This window comes from Leucoraja erinacea, chromosome 4 (genome assembly GCF_028641065.1).
Source record: "Leucoraja erinacea ecotype New England chromosome 4, Leri_hhj_1, whole genome shotgun sequence".
NCBI classification, from domain to species: Eukaryota; Metazoa; Chordata; class Chondrichthyes; order Rajiformes; family Rajidae; genus Leucoraja; species Leucoraja erinaceus.
The window spans coordinates 60,065,622-60,078,377 of record NC_073380.1 but is presented as its reverse complement, the minus strand read 5'-3'; the positions used below and the strand labels follow the sequence as shown (position 1 = coordinate 60,078,377).

Sequence of the window (12,756 nt, the reverse complement as noted above, 5' to 3'; positions counted from 1 at the left end):
GTTCAGAGATCCGTTCAGAGAGTGGCACGGTGGCGTAGCTGCAGAGCTGCTGCCAGAGACCCAGGTGCTGTCTGTACGGAGTTCGTACATTCTCCCTGTCGTTTTCCCGCGTACTCCAATTTCCTCCCACACTCCAGAGATATACAGGTTTGTACGTTAATTGGCTTCTGTAATTTGTCCTTAGTGCGTAGGATTATCCTAGTGTAAGTGTTATCGCTGATTGGTGCAGACTCGGTGGGTTTCCACACTGTATAACTTGCCCATGATGACCAACATGCCATCCCACTGCACTACACTATCCCATCTGCCTGCGCTTGGCTATGTCCCTATAAGCCTGATCTAGCCATGTCGATGTACATGTCCATGTCCATATCCTTGTACGTGTCCAATTGTCACTTAAATGTTAAATGTTATGAAAGTATCTGGCTTGTATCAGACTACAATGTGTTCTTTTCCTTAAAACATATGAATTTAATTACAGCAAGGCAAAAATCTGCCACAATTTTTCTTGAAGTCTCCATAAACATCTCCATCACAGCTCGAACATTTAAACAAGGCCCAGAAGAAGACAAACCATTTTACAAATATACATTTGCTAATTCTGCCTTGTAAATCCAAGGGTGCTGGTTTGAATTGTTTTGTAATTAACCTATTTTGTACAAAGGGTGGATAGATCTCATATAGTCCCACTACTACACTTGGGGAACACCCTCAAACAGTATGGGGAAGATGTTCAAAGCTTCTATTAAACTGAAGTTCCTAGTTTCAAGATTTATTACTCAATCTTTGTACATCACCCAGGAATATGCAAGAACTTCACCAAATTATTCTGCAACAGCAGCGGTAGAGTTGCTGCCTTTGAGCACCAGAGGCCTGGGTTCGATCCTGACTATGGGTGCTGTCTGTACGGACTCTGTACATTCTCCCTGTGACCGCGCGGGTTTTTCCCGGATGCTCTGCTTTCCTCCCACACTCCAAAGATGTGCAGGTTTGTAGGTTAATTGGCTTCTGTAAATTGTTCCAAGTGTGTAGGATACACGGGGATCAGATTCAGATTCAGATTTTAATTGTCATTGTCAGTGTACAGTACAGAGACAGACGCTGGTTGGCATTGACATAGAGGGCTGTAAGGGCCTGTTTCCGTGCTGTATTTCTAAACTAAACCACATATTGGGTGTTTATTACACTTTGCACACAATTTAAATATCTCAGGATGTTCTTCAAACTGTAGATGAACTCATAGAATCTGTGCAGAAGGAATGATAATAGCAAATGAAAACAGACAAGTGGATGGAATTGCATTCCCTCAAACAAGATCAACCGTAATCTCCAAATCGTTAACAGCTGGTTCTACTAAAACTGACATTAAAAATCCACAGCAAGTTTAGCTGATAAGATTTCTACTTGATTATGGATCCCTTCATTTGTTGTTCAGCTAACATTTTATTGATATTTTCATCAACATTTTGGACACTTTCTTCCCTCTACAGAGAGATACGTTGTGGAAACAGGCCCCTCGGCCTGACAATTTGGGGATGTCTTTGGTACGGTACACATGTAGCAAAGATGAATAATTTGAATAATTCTAAAAAAGAATAATAATATTCATTGAAGACCAAAACAGACACAAAAAACCCTATTTTTTAAATATTGAGGTGCATCTTTTTGAAAAACATAATGATATTCATGTCAGCATAAAAAAATCTTAGACTTCAGAGATCAACGTGGAAACTGGTTCTTTGTCCCACCGATTCCACACTGACCAGTGATCACCACATACATTAACACTATCCCACACATTAAGGACCGTTTACAATTTTACCGAAGGCAATTAACCGATAAACCCCATGCAGGTCGTTGGAGTGCGGGAGGAAACCAGAGCAATCCCAATTAGTCACAATTAGTCAACATACAATATCTGTACAGACGGCATCCATAGTCAGGATTGAACCCGGGTTTCTGGTACTGTGAAGCACCCGACCACTGAAAAAAAATTAATTTTCACAATGACGTTCTCTCATAAATTCTGTACAAAATGGATTACATTTCTAATCTACAATAAATGCACAAACTTATCTATTTTCCATTCTGACGATTTGACATTGCTGCATGCAGCAAAGATAAATAATTTGAATAATTATAATAAAGAATAATAATATTCTTTAAAGGTCAAAATCGACCAAAAAAATTCAAATTTTATTTATTTTAATATTGATGCATGACTTTTTTTTTTTTTTAATGGTAATAAAAATCATGTTAGCTTGCAAATTTTTCTTAAGAAAGAAACTTTAGTGGCTGTCAGAGTGCATAATCACTAGTTGAGTATAATGGAAAAAACCCAACACGAGCTAAGATTGACCCATAATAACTGAGCTGTTAACGATGCTCAAGCATGATTCGAAAGCCAAGAATTATACAGCCACGTAAACAATAAGATTATTCTATGAGAGTTTCCACCAGTATCCAGGCATGCATTTTGCCAGTCAATCTGACCAAATTTGTGTTGCTTGAATAGGTTTGGGCAATTTCTAAACTTGTAAAATATGTTACGAATTAGTATTTCGATCCAGAGCCACAAGATCATGAATGAATCACATATAGTTTTGCAAAATGCCATGTCTTTGCACCATAAGGGAAGGCTTGCATTTTAATGTGTAAGAAGGAACTGTAGATGCTGGTTTACACTGAAGATAGACACAAGATGCTGGAGTAACTCGGCGGGGCAGACAGCATCTGTGTGGAGATGGAATGGGTGACGTTATGGGTCAAGACCCTTCTTCAGACTGAGGGTCTCGACCCAAAACGTCACCCAGTCATACTCTCCAGAGATGCTGCCCATTCCCACGGAGTTACACCAGCAAGATTTGCATGCAGAATGGCTCACAGTGGATTCCTGGAATAAGCTGAAGTAGGAGCCAAGGTTTGGAGAAGTCAGCTACTGCCCAAAAAAAATCTCAAACTAAATCGCTTAAGGTCAGCAAAAATAAATTCATAGATCTATACAGCATGAAACAAACCCTTCAGCCCAACTTGTCCATGCTAAACAAGTTGGAATTCTCACTGATTTCATTAGACCATAAGACAGGAGCAGAATTAGGCCATTCAGCCCATCAAATCTGACTCCACGATTCGATCATGGCTGATCTAACTTTCCCTTTCAACCCCATGCCCCTGCCTTCTCCCCGTAACTTATTTGCCCCATAGGATTCTAAACCCTTCCAATTCATGTATCTGTGCAAATCCCTTTTGAAAGTCAGAATTGTACCCGCTCCTTTTGCTTCTTCTGGTAGTTCATTCTGGAATATGGACTACCCTCCGGGTGAAAAAGGTTGTCCCAAAGGTCTCACTAAATCCCTCTCCTCTCAGCTCCCCCTCTCCTCCCTAACGCTCTGATTTTACAATTCCCTGCCGGGATTAAGACTAAACATTTACTTTAGTGATTCCCCTCATCTATCTATCTAGAGACGTACAGGTTTGTAGGTTAATTGGCTTGATAAAATTGAAAATTATAATTGTGATTGGAAACAAGCCCTTCGGCCCACCGAGTCCATGCTCACACTAGTTCTATGTTATCCCACTGCCCCGTCCACTCCTTACACACTCAGGGTAATTTACAGTCCAATTAACCTACAAACACGCCTGTCTTTAGGATGATGAAGGAAACCAGAAGACCCACGCAGTCACAGAGAAAACGTGCAAACTCCGTACAGACAGCTCCTGGGAGCAGGATCGAACCGGGTCTCTGGCGTCGTGAGGCAGCTCCCTACCAGCTGCGCATAGTGCAACCCTCATGTAAACTTCAATAATGTCATCCCCTCAGCCTCCTACGCTCCAAAGAAACTTGAGCAGGTTTTCTCAGCACTTCTCTGTATCATGTATTCATTTCTAATGCATGTGCCACTTTAAAATTGTAATACTTTTACAAGAAAGATCTCACTCTCTCTCACACACAATGCTGGAGAAACTCAAGCGATATTTGAATATGCAGACTAAAGTAGAGTCCCGACTCGAAACGTCACCTTGTCTATTCCCTTCACAGATGCTGCCCGACTTGCTGAGTTTCTCCAGCCCTTCGTGTTTTGCTCAAGATTCCTGCGTCTACAGTTCCTTGAATCTGCATTGACTACTCCACTGTGAAATCTACTCAAAGAATGCCTACTTTGAAATATTCTTCTACAATCAATCTGACAACGGGTCCCGACCCAAAGTGTTGCCTGTCCATTCCCTCCCCAGATGCTGCCTGGCCCGCTGCGTTCTTCCAGCAATGTGTGTTTTGACCATTTAACTGATTTCACTCAGGTTTAGTTTCAAAACTGGGATCAAGGAAAGAGTGTTCACATCGCGACCCTGCTTCCACCAATCTTTCCACCACCACGCACAAGAAGCGTAAGACAGACACTATTGTATGCAGATGCCGAGAAGTGTGTTCAGCTCTGGCCCGAACAACTTCTAATCTTGTGTATGGACTCGATAAGAAGTTTCAAAACTGCAAAGTCAAGACAATGTTGGGCCTGGATAGAGTGAATGTGGAGAGGATGTTACCACTAATGGGAACTAGAGTCTAGGACCAGAGGCCATATCCTCAGAATAAAAGGACGTACCTTTAGAAAGAGGAGGAGGAGGAATTTCTTTAGCCAGAGGATAGTGAATCGGTGGAATTCATTGCCACAGATGGCTGTGGAGGCCAAGTAAGTGGATATTTTAAGGTGGAGATTTGATAGGTTCTTGATCAGTACAGGTGTCAGTGGTTATGGGGTCAAGTCAGAAGAATGGAGGTGAGAGGGAAAGATAGATGAGCCATGATTGAATGGCGGAGTAGACTTGATGAGAGGTTCATCGTCAATGGCCACACTCTGCTCTAACAACTTATGAACGTTAATTGAAAATATGTCCTGCTTAGAAAAACATTCCATTAAACGTGGAGCAAATGGCCAGTTTCAGACTGAATACCAGTCCGCACAGCCATTCACCTAATGTTACAGCAATCCCATGTTCTCAATAAATACATGTTCTCATTCATCAGTCATCACCTAAATGTGACCTGTATGTAAATATTAGTTATGCCACCTTGCGTGATAAGTTACTATGGTTAGGTCACCCTGTGCAATGGAAAGAAAACCTAAAATCTGTTGAACCCTGTAGCCAAGAAATTTCAAGCACTCTGTGATTCTAACTCCCCCTTCAGATTATATTAATTTTGCATTGGAAAACTCGCATGAAACACAAATAAAACTGGCATGGCATGGTCAACTTTGCACTGGGGCTTTGTTGATTTAGTTCAGTTTAGTTTAGAGATACAACGCAGAAGCAGGCCCTTCAACCTACTGAGACCGTGCTGACCAGCGATCCCCGCACATTGACACTATCCAACGTAGACAAAAATGCTGGAGAAGCTCAGCGGGTGAGGCAGCATCTATGGAGCGAAGGAATAGGTGACGTTTCGGGTCAATACCCTTCTTCATACCTATCCTACTATCCTACACACTATCCTACACACACTAGGGACAATTTACAAATAAACCAGGCCAATTAAACTACAAACCTGTATGTCTTTGGAGTGTGGAAGGAAACCAGAGCTCCCTGAGAAAACCCACGCAGGTCATGGAGAGAACGCATAAATTCCGTATAGACAGCACCCGTTGTCAGGATCAAACCCAGGTCTCTGCCACCCTGTACTGTGCCACAGTCAACTCCAATCATTTACCTCATTATTTAATGAATTGTAAGTATGGAGAATGATAGAAAGGATGAAGAAAAAAAAAAATAGAATTTAACGAAATGCAAAAGTCTGATGAAAGGTCACCTTAAACCAATCGCTGTTTCTGTCTCCCCATATACACCCCGTACCAAATATCTCCAATATTTTATAAATTAGCCAAAATGGCTTCAAACTATAGTAGCGGCAGAAAGAAAGAATGGATTAAAAGATAGAAAAAGACAAAATATATATATTTTCTAAAATAGAATTTTTTATTTTTTTTTAAACTTGGAACAAGTTAAAACGCCTTATGGGCCTGTCCCACTTACGTAACTTTTTCGGCGACTGCCGGCGCTCGTCATAGGCCGTTGCAGGTCGGCGAAAATTTTTAACGTTGAAAATTCAGCGGCGACCAGAAAGACGCCACGACTCTTTGGGCGACTGATGAGACTACTCACGACCATACAGGCGACACCCTGGAGACATGTCACGGGGTGAAGCCTGTATGGGCATGAGTAGTCGACCAAAGAGTCATACCTTGTTCTGGTCGCCGCTGGATTTTCAACATGTTGAGAATTTTCGGCGACCTGTAAGGACTTATGACTAGTGCCGGCAATCACCGAAAAAGTCGGGTAAGTGGGACAGGCCCATAAAAAAAAAAATCATCTTGAGTCTTTGGACGGATCCCAAACCGAAATGACACCATAGATAGATTCAAAATACTAGAGGACTACAGCAGATGAGGCAGCATCTCTGGAGAACGTGGATAGGTGATGTTTTGGGTCGGGACCCTTTTTCGGACGGATTGTTTTAGGGAGATGTCACCTATCCATGTTCTCCAGAGATGCTGCCTGACCCGCTGAGTAACTCCAGCACTCTGAGTCTTTATGTTCCTTGTATCTACAAATCATCAACAGTCGTTATTCAATAAATGACAAGTCCTAAATAGCTGAAGCAACATTAAGTTGTGTAAATCCAGTGATGTTATGGCACATAAAGGTACAGGAGGAGAGAGTTGTGGTTTGTAGACTGTGGTCCAATGAGGCACAAATCACCTCATAATCTGCAGCTTGGAATCCTTGCTGTGCCATATTGCCAAAGATTGATGGGGTTATTTTTACGAGTATAATTTTTCACACTGTGAACTCATTGCCGTTAATTCTGCAGAAACTTCTGAAACGTTTGAACCCAAATCTAAATTACAACGCAAAACCAAAATAACTATTACTGTCTACTGTAAATGAGATTAAATGAGAGGTTGTTAAAAATTCAGAATCCTCAGGCTTTAGGATTTCAAGAATCAATGTCAATAAGGCAAAAAGAGATATCTGTATTTGGTAAATGACCAATTTATGACCTTCAATTTTATACTGAACAATCATTCTGACCAACACCTACATTCTTTTCTGTCAGGCGTTACGGCTCTTTTTGAACAATTGGGTTCAAAACTAAATCAGCATTTTGTTTGGGGCACACTAGACCATTTGCCAGCCTTCTTCAGCACACATTAGTTTGAAACTAGAGTATAAAATTTAATTGTTTTGTAGGACAGTGATTGTGTTTTCAATTTCACATAGCTCAGTGTCCATGAACGGAAACTACACAGAAAGGGATCCATGTAGGGATGGCACTGTGATGTAGTGCTAGAATTGAGGCCTCACAGCACCCCAGACCCATGCTCGATCCTGACTACAGTGCTGTCTGCAAGGAGTTTGCACATTCTCTCCGTGACCATATGGGAACAGGAGCACCAGGAGTAAACCCATGCAGATCACAGGGTGAACGTGCACTCTGTACAGACAGCATCCGTAAGCCGGATCAAGCCCGGGTCTCTGGTGCTGTTAGGCAGCAACTCTACAACAGAGAAGACCATGTGTAGGAGGCAGCCAATATCAACAAGAAAACCAACAACACCCTGATCACGCTCTCATTTCACTCCTACCATCAGGAAGGTGGTGCAGGAGCCTGAAAACCGTGACCACCAAGTTCAACAGTAGCTTCCTCCCAGCGACCAACACTGGAACACTGCACAATACTAACCTCAACAACCGTGAACTTCTAGGGAATGTCCCTTTCGTTGTGGTTATTAATTTATTGATATTTTAAAATTAATATACTGACTTAATTGATATACTTTTAGCTGTGTGTATTATGTTTATGGGCCTGTTAAGCTGCTTCAAATAAGAAGTTAATTGTTTAGAAGTGTAGAAAGAAGGAACTGCAAATGCCGGTTTACCAAGAAAAGAAACAAAGTGCTGGAGTAGCTCAGCAGGTCAGGCAGCATCCTTGGAGAACATGGATAGGGGACAATTTGGATTTGGACCCTTTCAATGTCTGTACATACGACAAATAAACATAGTTGACGACGTCTTGAAGCATATCCTTCAGCTTTTATGTATTTCTCATAGAATTTGAGCAAACACCTTTCATAAAATCATGGTGACTAGGTTCAGTGATATCAGCCTTCTTAAATGATTAGTTCTTTCCTCTTTGGTTATTGACTCCAACATCTTGCTAGATAGATGCTAAACTATGATTCCCTGCCTTCTGCCCTTTGAATGAGTTTGCAACCCTCGACGGATCCACTGTGTTTGCAGCTTAGTTCGTGGCTGGCTCGGCTCACATAAATGTCCAGCTGCTCCCTGCACAAGTATTGACTTTAGCTAACAGGTCACACCCAAAGGCTTGTCCATACAAGGAACTGCAGATGCTGGAATCTTGAGCAAAACATAAAGTGCTGGAGGAACTCAATGGGTCAGGCAGTATCTATGGCGGGAGTGAAGAAACAAAGAACCACGACAAATGCTGATTTATGCCAAAGAGGCTGACAAAGTGCTGGAGTAACTCAGCGGGTCAGGCAGCATCTCTGAAGAAAAAAAGATAGGTGACGCTTTGGGTCAGGACCCTTCTTCAGACTCGAAATGTCAGCTATCGTTTTTCTCCAGAGATGCTGCCTAGTTTCGCTATGTTACTCATCTCAAGCTTGGGCAAGAGAATTACCATCAAGGTTTGCAGGTCAATTGGGGCCCCCCTGCCCTATATCACCGGCGAGATCACGAGGGCTCCCTGAATGCATGGGATGGGTTGTGGTGGTCATACTTAGACAAGGAAGGGTTGGAGTGCAACCTTCCTAGAAGCACCCCTACCCATGCAACACCACCCTGTCCCAAACTAAAACTGGCACGGTGGCACAGCAGTAGAATAGCTGCCTTAAAGCCCCAGAGACCCGAGTTCGATCCTGACTATGGGTGCTGTCTGTACGGAGGTTGTACGTTCTCCCCATGACCTGCGTGGGTTTACTCTGGCTGCTCCGGTTTCCCCCCCACACAAAGACGTACCGGTTTGTAGACCAATGGTAAAATTGTAAATTGTCTCCAGTTTGTGTAGGATGGTGCTAATGCACGGAGTGATCTCTGATCGGCGTGGACTCGGTGGGCCGAAGGACCTGTTTCCACACCGTATCTCTAAACTAAACTAAAAACTGAACATCAAATGGCTAATGTGCCTCCTGTCTTTCTCAGTGTGGCAACACACACCAATTTATGAAGGCTCGCCTTGTTATCTGAAAACCCTTGAAAAATAAAAATCGACACTCTCCTTTGAAAGCCACTGACAGTGAGAATTACTATCAGAAGCCAGGGACATAGTGGAGGGGAGGGGAGGGGGTCAGTAGTGTTTATTTGCACAAGAGGGCTGTCTGGATTTTTACCTGATACATTCCAGTCAACCGTAAGTTAACGGAGGAAAGGAAGTTGCAACTGCACATGAACTGCATCGACAGACATTTAAACATCCCATTGATCACAAAACCTTTTCTAGGCTTTGACTCTTCCAGGTCATTGCTAACATTAGAGTGAGAAGCTGGCGTTAAAATATTTTCTATCAATTCCTTGTATTCCTACACTCCCATTGCCTCATCTAATTCAATTTAGACCGCCATTATCACTCCCATTACCTCATCTAAATGGGCGGCATGGTGGCGCTGCGGTAGAGATGCTGCCTTACAGCGCCAGAGACCCAAGTTAAATCCTCACTACGGGTGCTATATGTATGGAGTTAGTACATTCTCCCTGTGACTGTATGGGTTTTCTCCGGGTGCTCCAGTTTGCTCTCACATCCCAAAGACGTACAGATTTGTCGGGTAATTGGTTTGGTAAATTTATAAACTCTCTGGTGTTATAGGATAGTGTTAGTGTCCGGGGATCGTTGGTCGGCATTGACCCGGTGGGGCAAGGGGCCTGTTTCTACGCTGTATCTGTAAACTAATCTAAACTGAAGCTACATCCAAGGCATCTTACATATTCTTCAACACTTCAATAACTTTCAAATCCTAGACCCCCATCACCTCATCTAACCCGTAGTCTGAAGAAGGGTCATGACCCAAAATGTCACCCATTCCTTCTCTCCAAAGATGCTGCCTGCCCCATTGAGTTACTCCAGCATTTTGTGTCTACCTCATCTAACCCCACTTATATCCTAGATATAGGATGAGAGCCTCAGAATAAAGGGGCATACCATCAAAATGTAGTTTGTTTAGAGATACAATGCGGAAACAGGCCCTTTGGCCCACTGGCCAACAATCACCTGAACACCAGTTCTATCCTACACACTAGGGATAATTTACAGAAGCCAATTAATCAACAAACCTGCACATCTTTGGAATGTGGGTGAAAACTGGAGCACCTGGAGAAAACCTACACGGTCACAGGGAGAACATACAACCTCCATGAAAAAAGTGCCATGGTCAGGATCGAATCCCGGTCTCAGGCGCTGTTAGTCAGCAACTCTACCACTGCGCCACATTGCCACCCTAAAAATGGAGACAAGATATTCAGTGCTTCCGATGGCTGTGGTGGGCAAGTCATTAGATATTTAAGGCAGAGATTGATAGGCTCTTGATTTGTACGGTGTCAAAGGTTACAGGGAGGAGGCAGGAGAATGGAGTTGGGAGCAAAAACTATTTCAGCCATAATTGAGTGTCAGAATAGACGCGATGGACTGAATGGCCTAATTCTGTTCCTACATCTTATGAAGACACCTCAGTCTCTTCAACGCTAAGTTTCAATTCCTTCCTCCCCCCGCCCCATCAGTCTGAAGAAGGGTCCTGCCCCGAAACGTCACCTATCCATGTCCTCCACAGTTCCTGCCTGTCCTGCTGAGCTACTCCAGCATTTTGTGTTCTACACATTCTATCCAGACAAGCCAACTTGAATATTTCAGTGAAACACTTATTCAAAAAGTGGATTGATTCCTAATGTCATGTTTACCTCAACTCAATTGCTAACTAAGTTTGAACCAGATTCATGTCCCACCCTGGAGACAGGAGCTACAAATCGTGTCTGACTTGGCCCAGTGTTGATGGAGCACGTCACTATCTTAGGTACAACCTTCTAGGTACAACCTTCGTACGAGGCATTACAGCAGGATCGTGCATAAATATCCAATAAAAACCATTGCGAAATATGGTCATCTTTTTCGCTCAACAAATGTCACCAGAATTAAGGGAATGTAGATGCTGGAATCTTGAGAAAAATATACATTTCTGGGGGAATGCAGTGGGTCAGGCAGCATCTGTGGAGGGAATGGATAGGCAAGCATTTAGTGTCAGGTGTACCGAGGTACAGTGAAAGGCTTTTGTTGCGTGCTAATCTACACACGATTACAATCAAGCTGTCCACAATGTACAGATACATGATAAAGGTAATAACGTTTAGTGCAAGTTTCGGGTTGGGAACCTTCTTCAGAAAAAAAGCGTATTTATTCTGAAGAACAACTGTCTGAAGAAGGGTCTGGACCCGAAACGTCACCTACTCATGCTCTCCTGAGATGCTGCCTGGCCAGCTGAGTTACACCAACATTTTGTGTCTTTTCTTGGTATTCCTTGTTTCTATATATATTTGTTAATTAATGGCATCTTGTGCTGTGACATTAGCTACGTTACAACATATTTCCAAAAATATTTTGCTGGTACTCATGTTCATAAGCTATAGGGAAAGGATTGGCCCACTCGGCCTAGGAAGTCTACTCCGCCATTCAATCACGGCTGATCTATCTTTCCCTCTCAACCCCATTCTCTTGTATTCTCCCCATGACCCCAAACGACACCCTTAATAATCAAGAATCTGTCAATCTGAGCCTTAAAAATATCCATTGACCAGGCCTCCACGACCGTCTGCGTTATACGATGTAATAGGCGCTACATTCGTTTTAAGTGATCACATTTTTTAAATTGTGGCTTCAATCGCAGTGGCATTTGGAAAATATAATATCTGGAATTCAGTCGGGTTACAAACAGCGTTCACGCCTGCCTCCCCTTCGCCCAGCGGCTGGGCTTTAAGTGTAGACTTCGCAGCCGCATTGGCCGCAACTGACAAGACGGTTCAGTTCAGTGCAGTGCTCGCTCGCATCACAGTGGCCACGCCGCGCCGCGGCTCTCTGCAACCAGCCGGGCGGCTGTTTCGCCCCAACCTTGGACCAAGGAACCAGCCGCCCGCTCGCCCGTCCTGCACGGCAGACGGGACTGTGGTTACCGACTTTAATCCTTTAATGCCAGCGCTCATTAAATTCAGGCGCATTTCAACTTAACTAATCAAGGAACTCCATTCACATGCAGCACAGGCGAGGAGCACATTCAATTTCAAGTCTGCTTTCAGGCTGTACCCATGTTTTCTCTCTCCCTCTTCTCCCCCGGCATGTCTCCTCCTCGGGGAAAATCGATTCCAAGTTCCTTCCCGACCGAATGTGATGGGCTGTTTGTGTGTTAATCTGCCTTGTAGGAGCGATGGCAAATGCATTTATGGTGCCGTTTTTGTTCATCTCCAGCCTAAATCTCAATTAGATTTTTTTTAACAGCGACAGATACGGACAAAAATACACCTGATCGATCACAACCTTGCGTTCAATACTTTCAAAAATTCTCTCCACAATAACAAATAACTAAACTCTGCGCCCAACTCCAGAAAAAACAGCGTTATAGCATTGCATTTCAACCTATCATTTATTTGAAGAAGAAGACAAAACAATCGCTGCAAAACAACGCATCCTTTGGGAAAGTTTGC

The 12,756-nt window shown here is 43.1% G+C and overlaps 1 protein-coding gene across 1 annotated transcript in view; it reads right to left on the bottom strand.

Annotated features, from left to right (window-relative positions):
* Positions 1-12,756, bottom strand: part of LOC129696472 (piezo-type mechanosensitive ion channel component 2-like) — a 504,307-nt gene that overhangs the window by 489,053 nt on the left and 2,498 nt on the right. The window lies entirely within an intron of this gene.